The following is a 10,500-nucleotide window of genomic DNA, read 5'->3' as shown; positions in this document are numbered from 1 at the left end:
AACAAACCTGGCGTTCTGTTTCCTTTCCTGCGTCGTCACCACTGCAGTTCACCTTTCAGTACTACCCGCTGCAGTCTCCCCTTTAACCAGTTCCTTATCCCCCTCTGGATTTTCCTATCGATCCCCATCTTATCCAATTTAACCAATAATTCCTCATGCGGAACCGTATCAAACGCTTTACTAAAATCGAGGTATATTAGATCCACCGCATTTCCTTTATCTAGAAGGTCTGTTACTTTCTCAAAGAAGGAGATCAGGTTGGTTTGGCACGACCTGCCTTTCGTAAACCCATGTTGTAATTTGTCCCAATTGCCATTCACCTCAAGGTCCTTAACAACTTTCTCCTTCAAAATTTTTTCCAAGACCTTGCATACTACAGAAGTTAAACTAACAGGCCTGTAGTTACCCGGGTCACTTTTTTTCCCCTTCTTGAAAATAGGAACCACATTAGCTATTCTCCAGTCCAACGGTACCACCCCCGAGTTTACAGATTCATTAAAAATTGTCGCCAAGGGGCTCGCAATTTCTCGCGCCAGTTCCTTCAATATTCTAGGATGAAGATCATCCGGTCCGCCCGATTTAGTCCCGTTTAGCTGGTCAAGTTTGGCCTCCACCTCTGATACTGTAATGTCTATCCCCCCTTTATTCCCCTCTGTCCTACTCCCTCTATTCCTAAACCCTTCATTAGCCTTATTAAAGACCGAAGCAAAATATTCATTTAGATATTGTGCCATGCCTAGATTATTCTTAATTTCCACTCCATCCACATTCTTCAGCGGTCCCACTTCCTCTTTCTTTGTTTTCTTCCTATTTATATGGCTATAAAACCTCTTACTGTTGGATTTAATTCCCCTTGCAAGGTCCAACTCTACACGGCTTTTGGCCTTTCTCACCGCATCCCTACATGCTCTAAACTCACTAAGGTAGGTTTCCTTGCTGATCCCTCCCTTCTTCCATTCTCTGTATGCTTTATGTTTTTTCTTAATCGCCCCTTTGAGACTCCCGCTCATCCAGCTAGGTCTAAATCTCCTGCCCACTAAACGTTTTCCCTTTCTCGGGATACAGGCCTCAGACATCTCATGCAACTTCTGCTTGAAATAATCCCAGGCTTCATCTGCCTTTAGATCCCTAAGTATGTTAGCCCAATCCACTTCCCTAAGTAGTTGCCTTAATTTATTAAAGTTGGCCTTTTTGAAATTGTACACCTTAGTTACAGTATCATTTCTGTTAATCCTTCCATTTAGTTTAAACCGAATTAGCTCATGGTCACTCGAGCCAAGGTTGTCCCCTACAACCATTTCTTCAACGAGGTCCTCACTACTCACCAGCACTAAATCTAAAATGGCATCCCCTCTCGTCGGTTCAGTTACTACTTGATGAAGGAATTCATCTGCTAGCACGTCTAAGAACATCTGAGCCCTATTATTGTTACTAGCATTTGTTACCCAATCTATATCTGGGAAGTTAAAGTCCCCCATGATGACACAGTTCTTATCAGTTTTTACTTCCCTAAAAACATTAAGTAGTTCTCTGTCCGCCTCCAGGCTAGATCCCGGCGGTCTATAGCACACCCCAAGCACTATCTCGGGGGAGGCTCTAGTAGTTCTTTTATGCAGTGTAATTATTGCCCATACAGACTCTGTCTTATCCATTCCATCACTTATTATTTCTTTACATTTTAGCTCATTATTGACATATAACGCCACTCCCCCACCTTTACCTTTTTTCCGGTCATTCCTAAACAGCACATACCCTTCCATACCTGTACTCCAGTCATGACTACCGTTCCACCACGTTTCGGTTATTCCTACGATATCAGGTTTCATTTCTTGGACCAGGAGCTCCAATTCCTCCATTTTGTTACCTAGGCTTCTCGCATTGGTGTATAAACATCTTACCGTATGCTGTCTATCCTTTCTCCCATTAGTCATGCAATTTGGAACGGACCCCATGCTGTCCATTTGCCCCCTCTTTCTTATGTCCAATTCCCTACCCCTACCTATGTCTGTGCTTATCTCCTCCCTCTCCTTTTCAGTGTTGGACTCTGGCGTGGAGATTAACTGAACATCTCCCAACCGTCTCCCCCAAGTTCCTAGTTTAAAGCCCTTTTGATGAGATGAGCCAGCCTCCCTCCCAGAAGTCTATTCCCTTCCCTACTCAGGTGAAGTCCATCCCGCGAGAACAGCTGTCTGTCCCCGAAAGCCTCCCAGTGGCCATACATCCCAAAGCCCTCCTTATAGCACCACTCCCTTAGCCAGCTATTTATCCTCACAATTCTGTCAGCCCTCTGCTGTCCTTCTCTAGGAACAGGCAGAATCCCACTAAAGATAATCTGAGCCTCCACTTCCTTAAGAGTCTTCCCCAGCCTGGCATAATCTCCCTTAATTCTCTCTAGCGAGAACCTAGCCGTGTCGTTCGTTCCTACGTGAAGGATGATCAAAGGGTTCTTACCTGCTCCTTTTAGGATCCTTTTCAACCGCAGGTCCACATCCCTTATCTTCTTTTAATCTTTTCTTATACATCATTCCCTCCAGCCTCTTAATTTTTGATTGCCTTCTATCAATTGCATCCAATTAATCTATACCTTGAGGTGCTGTAAACTGGATGCAGTCTGCCTCATGTACTTTTTGCAACTATTTTAAAGTCTTCTTGATCACTATTCTGACGCCTTTGCAAAAGGTCCTTGCAAAAGTTACTACTAGCGCGGGACTCTTTTCAAAGCCAGTATTTCAAAATAAATTATTTTCCCCCACACAATCCATCATAGAGTGCCACGATGCTTAGCAAAAGCAGGATGACACATCTGAGTGAAATAATGGCAGTTTCAAAAAAGATTGGTTCTTGTGATCTCTCTGATTAAATTTTTGAATAATTGTCCAAACAGTCAAAGTGTCCAGTCCTGCAAGGTGAAGTGCACCATAAAATTCTTTCTGTAGCTACTGGGAGCTGAGTGTGCTTACAGGGGGCATTCATAGGGCTACCACGTGTCCGGATTTCCCCGGACATGTCCGGCTTTTCGGTCTATAAATAGCCGTCCGGGGGGGATTTTTAAAAATCTAAAAATGTCCGGGATTTCCCCCCGGTCGGCTATTTATAGACAGAAAAGCGGCGGCCAAGCGCCACTGGGCACTCAAAGCCCCTTCCCGGCTCCCCCCATCCCCTGCAGCCTTACCACGCTGTCCGGCCTGCAACTGTCTTCCCTCTCCTCCACTCCCCTGAACGCTCCGCTCCCCTGCTCCTCCCCCTCCCCTGCTTCCCGCGAATCAGATCTTCGCGGGAAGTCTGAAAAGAAGCAGGGGCAAGCGGGAGGCAGCAGCAGGTAAGCTGGGGCGGGGGGGGGGGCGCGAGGAGGAGAACTCCAGGGAGGCGCGGCCCTGGCCGAGCGGCTCCCTCCGGCCCAGGCCGAGTGGCACCCGGCGGCCCCGGCCCCGGCCGAGCACCCCCAGCCCGCCTCGGCTCGGGCCCCAGCAGCACCAGCCCCGGCTCCAGCCGGAGCGCAGCCCGATTCCTGAGCTCTTTAAAGCCGGCCCTGGTCAGGGGACGGGGGAGGGGAGGTTGGATGGGTCGGGAGTTTGAGGGGGGGCTGTCAGGGGGGCAGGGGTGTGGAGAGGGGTTGGGACAGTCAGGGACAGGGAGCAGGGGGGGTTAGATGGATCTGGGGTTCTGGGGGGGCTGTCAGGGGGCAGGGGTGTGGAGAGAGGTTGGGACAGTCAGGGACAGGGAGCGGGGGGGTTAGATAGGTCGGAGGTTCTGGGGGGGCTGTCAGGGGGGCAGGGGCGTGGAGAGGGGGTGGGACAGTCAGGGACAGGGAGCAGGGGGGGTTAGATGGGTCTGGGGGAGCTGTCAGGGGGGCAGGGGTGTGGATAGGGGTTGAGGCAGGCAGGTAGCAGAGGGGGTTGGATGGATCAGGAGTTCTGGGGGTCCTGTCAGGGGGCGGAGAGCAGTTGGATAGGGCATGGGAGTCCCCGGGGTTCTGTCTGGGGGCGGGGGTGTGAATATGGGGTGGGGGTGTGGATAAGGGTCGGGGCAGTCAGGGGACAGGTAGGGTCGTAGGGGGTTCTCAGGAGGGGGCAGTCAGGGGACAAGAAGCAGGGCGGCTTAGATAGGGGGTGGGATCCTAGGGGGCAGTTAATGGCAGGGGTCCCAGGAGGAGGCAGTCAGGGGACAAGGAGCGGGGGGGTTGGGGGTTCTGAGGGGTGCAATCAGGGGGTGGGAAGTGGGAGGGAGTGGATGGGGGCGGGGCAGGGGTGGGGCTAGAGCAGGGCTCCTCCCCCCCCAGTGTCCTCTTTTTTGCTTGTGGAAATATGGTAACCCTAGGCATTCAGCAACTTGCAGGAGCAGCCCCCAAAGCAGAAAATACTGTAGTTTAAGAATTTAGTTTTAGGTTTTGTTTCACTAAAGTTTTTGTTTCTCCCCCTTAAAGGGTTCACTGAAACTAGAACAGCCATAGAACCAGTATGACTTGAATAATCTTCAAATAAAGATACTTACGCACTTGTTAAAACAAACACTATCCCTGCTGCTCAAACTGAAGTTGGCAACCCTTTCCTCCTAATAGCTTTAAAACAATTTGAAAAGTAGCAGAATGGCAGTTCCCTCGCACAGAAACTAATCATCATCATTAAAAGATCCTTAAAAGCAAATATAGAATGGTCAGCGAGCCAGGTTACCTTAATATTTAATGAAGGAACATTTCAAGTTATGGATAAACCCTTAAGTACTAATATCTACCATCATCAGTAAAGTCCATTTCAATGTTCAGGCTATCACTGATTATCTACAATCAAGGGAAATCAGGTTTCAAAACAAAAAAGGAGAATATGATAAAGCTATATGAAGTATTCTCTGGCAGTGATAAAGCAGGCAGAGAGGTGGCTGTCATAAAATAGCCAAATGGCTTTTTCCACCTCCATCAAGGTCACTTTACTGATGATGTACTCAATAAGATGATAATGCATTTAACCACTTTCCTTGCATCTGACTTCGACCTTATCACAAATCCAAATGGCCTTGTTTAACTACCCTGTCCTTTCAGCATTTCCCTGAACAAAGATAATTAAGGAGATGTACTGCCCCCTACTATCACAGAAATTGAAAGACAAATAAACTTTTAAGAGCACAGCCAGGTGTCTATTGCACTAACATACAACATTTAAGCAGGGGGTAAAATGAAATAATAGTTAAATAATTATAAAAGGTTAACAATGCTATATAAGGCAATTATGTTTTATTTAAAAGAAAAAAGCATAAAAAGTGTTCCAGACTACTTTTGACAGCTCCCTAGACAGTTTTTCCTTAGACACAATTTATGATTTAGAGGAAAATATCTTCTGCAAAAATTAACATTTAACAACTCTGACTGAAATTTCTGCAGATTTGAACATTTCATAAGCAGTTAAAATTATTTTTTAAAGTTAGTAATTGTGGTTGAACATTAAGAATTCATTTTAGTATTGAGAAAAAAATCTATTTCTATTTGCATGATCAGTAAATACTATACTTGAGATACAAATTGAACTACTTTAATAAAAATAAAAATAGGCAGTAGAATGGCTTTTGAACTTAAACTAAATATTAAAAAAATACATTTGTATGATATTAAAAAACACCCAAATACTTTTTATGTACAATAATGCTTGTGTTTTCTTTAATTTTCACTCAAACTCTAGCATCTTAAAGCAGTCTATAAGATACTCCTGCTCTTTAGTATGAACAAGCACAGTAATCAGACTATAACTGAAGGCCACTGAAACTGGCCATTAAGAATGCAGGAACATGCCAAACCAGGAATGTTATTTCCAGCTAGAGTGGAACACATAAGCCCTTTTTATTAGGTAACCTGGGCCTCCTAGGCATCAAAACATTCTTTCCATTATTAAGCTTCATCTTCTGCATTAGCTGGAAACAGGCAGAAAAGTTACTTATCAGAAAGGTACAGCTAGTACAATTATATTGCCATTACCAAGATAGTTGTCCTTTAGCTACTGAAAATAGATTAAACTTAAAACAATGAAGCAGCATGTTAAATATATTTAAATTTAATCCCTATTCAGATCTTTACAAATTACAATCATTACTTTCGCTTATTTCTGCTGACCTGATCAAATAACAAATTGTTTTGTAAAAGTTCAGTTATCCTGTGAAATTTCTTGTCAAAAACTCTTTGTTATTAAGTCCAATTACTATAACTCTGAACATGTTCTGCTTTAAATCTTCACTAACCTTAAATTTTGGGATGAAGGGAAAATGTGTTATTTACAATTTTTAAAAATATAATATTAGAGCATGAAAACATTTTACAGATTATAAACAAAAATCATTTATATATTACTGCTATACCTTTCATATAGTAAAATACTTAAATCTTGTAATGATTCATCTGATTTCTCTACTTAAAGGCTTTTGATCTGCTGCTCACATCAACAGGCCATAACTAACCTTATTTCCATAAACTGGATTGAAAGTTATAACCCCCCATTTCAATATACAGCCCCTGGGATATTGTACAGCCTGTATCTATGACTATTTGGAGTAGGAGGTGGCTGCTATCAAAAACATTTTGAAAGAACTGGCTCATCAGGCATCCCTTCGGTAATGGTTTAAACATGAACATAAAAACAATAGTTACAAGTTTAGATAAACAGTTGCTTCAGCCAGTCCCTGAAGAGGACTAGAAAGGTTAATGTTGCTTTTAATGAACATTAAGTCTATGCTATAGTAATTGCATTTACAATTCTGGACAGAATTTATTAAAAAACAATCCATCTCCTTGTTTGTGTATCATTTATAAAATGTGTCTGCAACCTATTCAATCATTACACAAAAAGTTTTCTAAAGGATAATGGTGTATTTTTAGTACATCTGTTTACATTTAATGAGTGTAGAATAGAAACAAAGTTAAACAATTTAGTTTTTAAAAGTGTGTAAATATTCATAATATACCATTACATTGTTTCACCCTAATAATTTGTTTTGTGCAAAGAACTTCTGGGCCCAATCCTGAAAGGTTTGAGCACCCCCAACTCTCAATGAAGTCAGTGGCAGTTGAGGGAACTTTAAAATTCACAGGATCAGGCGCCTAACATATATCTAAATGCATAATATCCACAGTGCTATCGTAATTTAATTCATATATAATTATTCCTAAGAAAAGTCTTAAAATCACATATGGAGTAAAGTTTATAATAGTATTTATAATGGAATACTCTGCAATTAAATCTTCACAGATGGGGGGAAGTTAGGACAAAAACTGTAGTTCAGAATACCTAATTTTTAGTAAAGTTACTTGTTAAAATCTTTATTCAACCCTTGTTTAGTTCAAGGAATGAACTGAGAAGCAAAACAAGTTCTCAAAATAAAGATGTGAAATTCGGAAGCCTGATCCCTGAATTGCTGATCAGAGCTGAAAACAGACCTTTTTCACTAATTGCATGATTCTTGTTAAATCTTTTGAAATACACTTTAACAAATGAAAGAATACAGTTTAGAACGGGTTCTTAAATCTGGGTCATTTTTTGTTACTTGCAATAGTGATGATGAGTGCTTAGCAACATTTTTCTTGTGGACCTTTAAAAGGAATGAATACCTGGAATACAGCAATTTAATCTGCCTCATAGCATTAATAATCAAAATCACTGTATTTAGACAGCTACTACTATGCCACTTTTCGTCCTTCTGAAAGAAATGTATTCCATACTAAATGGAATGTATTACTTCAGATCACGTGCCCTCAGTGCTCTGTAAAAAAGTTAAGGACGTAAAAACTCTTAACAGTAAATCAAGAACTGAAAAACATGTTTAAATGTTTAGACAAGTTTTTGCAATAAATTGCAATGTAGCTTTTCTGTAAGTCCTTGTAAGAGAAGATTGTGCTGTGCCACACCTTAGGCCACTCATTACACAGAAACATGGTACAAATTCATCAAAAATTTAGTAACATTCCAACCAGAAGCTAAAGATTTGCTTGATATTTTTTAACATTAATTCCACAGAAGAAGGTTAATCTCATTTTTCTGTTCATGTTCACACTTTTACCCAATTTGTATTAGAATGTTATTCCCTTTATTTGTACTTATTTAGGAGATATTAAATTATTTAACTATCAAGAAGAGAGAAGAAGGCCACGCAATAACTAAATGATATGGTCCATCAAATACTTTTAAGAAAAAATAAAATTAGCACATTAGTACAAATATGCAAATTTACTCATTCACATCTTCATGATAGCCCATAAAAATCACAAGCCAACGCTGACACAACATCAGGAAACCAATTTCTCAAATCTCTTATGCAGTTTATACACTTACTGTTGGCTAGAGGGATCTTGCCATCTTTGGTAACTTTTTTCCACCTAATTTTAGTCAATTTATTCTGTAGATTACAAGGCCTGATGAGGGAAGATGATTGATTCCCTTCTTTCACTCTATTGTTCTCTATCTTCAAAGCTGCTAACAGACTGAGAGCAACTCAGTCTTTGTCTGAAGGGCTTGACAGTTCATATCCTAAATTTATCTCTCTAATACTGAAATGTCTGCAAGGATTCTTAAAGCTTTTTACAGTCATGCCCAGAAAACAGAAACAAAGTTAGCAAAGAGCAGCTATCACTGCAAAGTGTCAGGTTTGTTTGCTGAAGTAGATCAGTATCCCTCCAAACCTTCAAAGTTTAGGGAGTTTTGTTTAATAATCAAACTGTCTTATCAGAAGTAGCAAATGGAATAAGCCAAAAATTTCTGAAGTTCAGTAAATCTATTAAAAATTATGAATGCTAGTTAAGAGAGCTTTAAAAATCAATGTTCAGTACACAGATACAGTTCAAATTCAGTTTCATGGGATCTAACAGGAAAACTAAAATATAAGGGATACAAAGGCTAAAATATTATGTCCATACATTGAAATAGACAAAATAATTGTAAGTAAGCTGGATTTATGACATACCTTTCTTAGAAATTTTTAATCCCTTCTTAAAGATTACTCTAACGAACAGCAAACAGAGATCTCTGGATAGCTCCCTTAAACATTTAAAGTTGGAGAACAAAAGGTTTATTTTAAAAATGAAAACCTTGGCTTGTACAACTCCAGACATGAATCTGCTTTCAATTACTGAAAGTATTTCCACTTCAGTGGAAAGGGATCAAATCTTCAACTATACCATCTTTAGGCAATGAATTTGATTATATTAAGCTTTAGAAATACAAAATCACTTTGTGGCATAGCCATGTATTCTGTACATATCATTCATTAGGTACACAGAAGAGAAATAGCTAATACTATAACTGAAAGGCAGCAAAAATTGTGGCTGTTTACAGCAGTAGTATATTTCCATAACCGATCTCTGCTTTATTTATTTTAAGATACTTACAAAAATCTCAAATCTCACTTACATTTTAAAGTAAAAATATTACAGTTCTTTCTAAATCAACCCAGACTGCTTTTCCACAGTTTAACGTTCATTATTTGCTCTGTTATTAAGTTAAATTATACTTCACAGACTTTGTTCTAGAAACAATCTGCTCACAAAAATTATACACTAGGTATTGTATTCTCAGGGAAAGGTGCTTTTATAATTCTAAGTATTTTATACTTTTTTCCTTAAAGTAATCAGTATAGTAGATTTCAGAGTAGCAGTAGAGTTAAACCAATGAAACAGAAAGGCTTACAAAGCAGAACTATATACAGAATCTTAGCTATCTCAACTATAAATTATGCAAAAACTATTTCTAATAAAATTAAATACACTGAAATGCATTCATAAAACGTAGAGAAATATAAAAGTTCACATTCTCTTCAGAATGCACATATTACATTTTAATTTAAATACACACACACACACACACACATCAGGAACAAAATCCTCTGTTACATAGCAGCCACTTGCAGAAGTATCTGGTATTTAGAATGAGTTGTAAAGTTAAGCCTTTGCCTTATCTAAATCCTTAATTTGGTGCCTCAGGGGTTAAAAAGCCACCTCATTTCAAATGCTAATATTGCCTCTGCACGGATTCAAAGAGAAACAGAGCCTCCTCCCATTTCAATACCACACCATACAAAAGCATACAAACAAGACTCCATACATATCTATTCTGTATAAATGGTTCATCTAAATATATTTGACTGACTTCACTCAATCTGAGAAATCACACTTTAACCTGGCTCAGCTGTAAGGTCAAAAGGGTTGGTTTTCAGTCACCCACCTTTCGGTGGTGATTCCTCCTTCTGTCTGGATGCGAAGCGCAGACCACGGCGTTTCCAAGTTGAATCAGTCTATAATGTATCATGTTACAGAGTCTGGCTTTCTCCTCAAGCACATAACAGCAATCAGACATGATAGGCTGAGGCTCCTCTGTTTACACCCAGGCAAGCGAGGGGGGCTGGACTTGGCATTCCTTAACCCTTTCTAAACTGCAAAAGTGCCTTCCATAGTTATCATTCTTCAATCATATAATCTGAAAAAAATTCAATTCATTGCCGATACTCTTCTAAAGTCATCTCTGGTTTCCAAAT

At 40.2% G+C, this 10,500-nt stretch overlaps 1 protein-coding gene across 4 annotated transcripts in view; it reads right to left on the bottom strand.

Moving 5' to 3' along the window:
* Positions 1 to 10,500, bottom strand: part of TENM3 (teneurin transmembrane protein 3) — a 665,511-nt gene that overhangs the window by 376,732 nt on the left and 278,279 nt on the right. The window contains exon 1 of one of the 4 annotated variants that reach the window (XM_024194533.2): positions 10,191 to 10,244. The exons of the other annotated variants lie outside the window; for them this stretch is intronic. The gene's annotated coding sequence lies outside the window, so the exon portion shown is untranslated. Of the gene's footprint in view, positions 1 to 10,190; positions 10,245 to 10,500 lie in introns of those variants that run through there. 4 annotated transcript variants of the gene reach the window in all.

Source organism: Terrapene carolina, unplaced genomic scaffold, assembly GCF_002925995.2.
Source record: "Terrapene carolina triunguis isolate 2854851 unplaced genomic scaffold, T_m_triunguis-2.0 Scaffold66, whole genome shotgun sequence".
Taxonomy (NCBI): domain Eukaryota; kingdom Metazoa; phylum Chordata; order Testudines; family Emydidae; genus Terrapene; species Terrapene triunguis.
The sequence above is the reverse complement of the archived record's forward strand: the minus strand, read 5'-3'. Positions and strand labels throughout refer to the sequence as shown.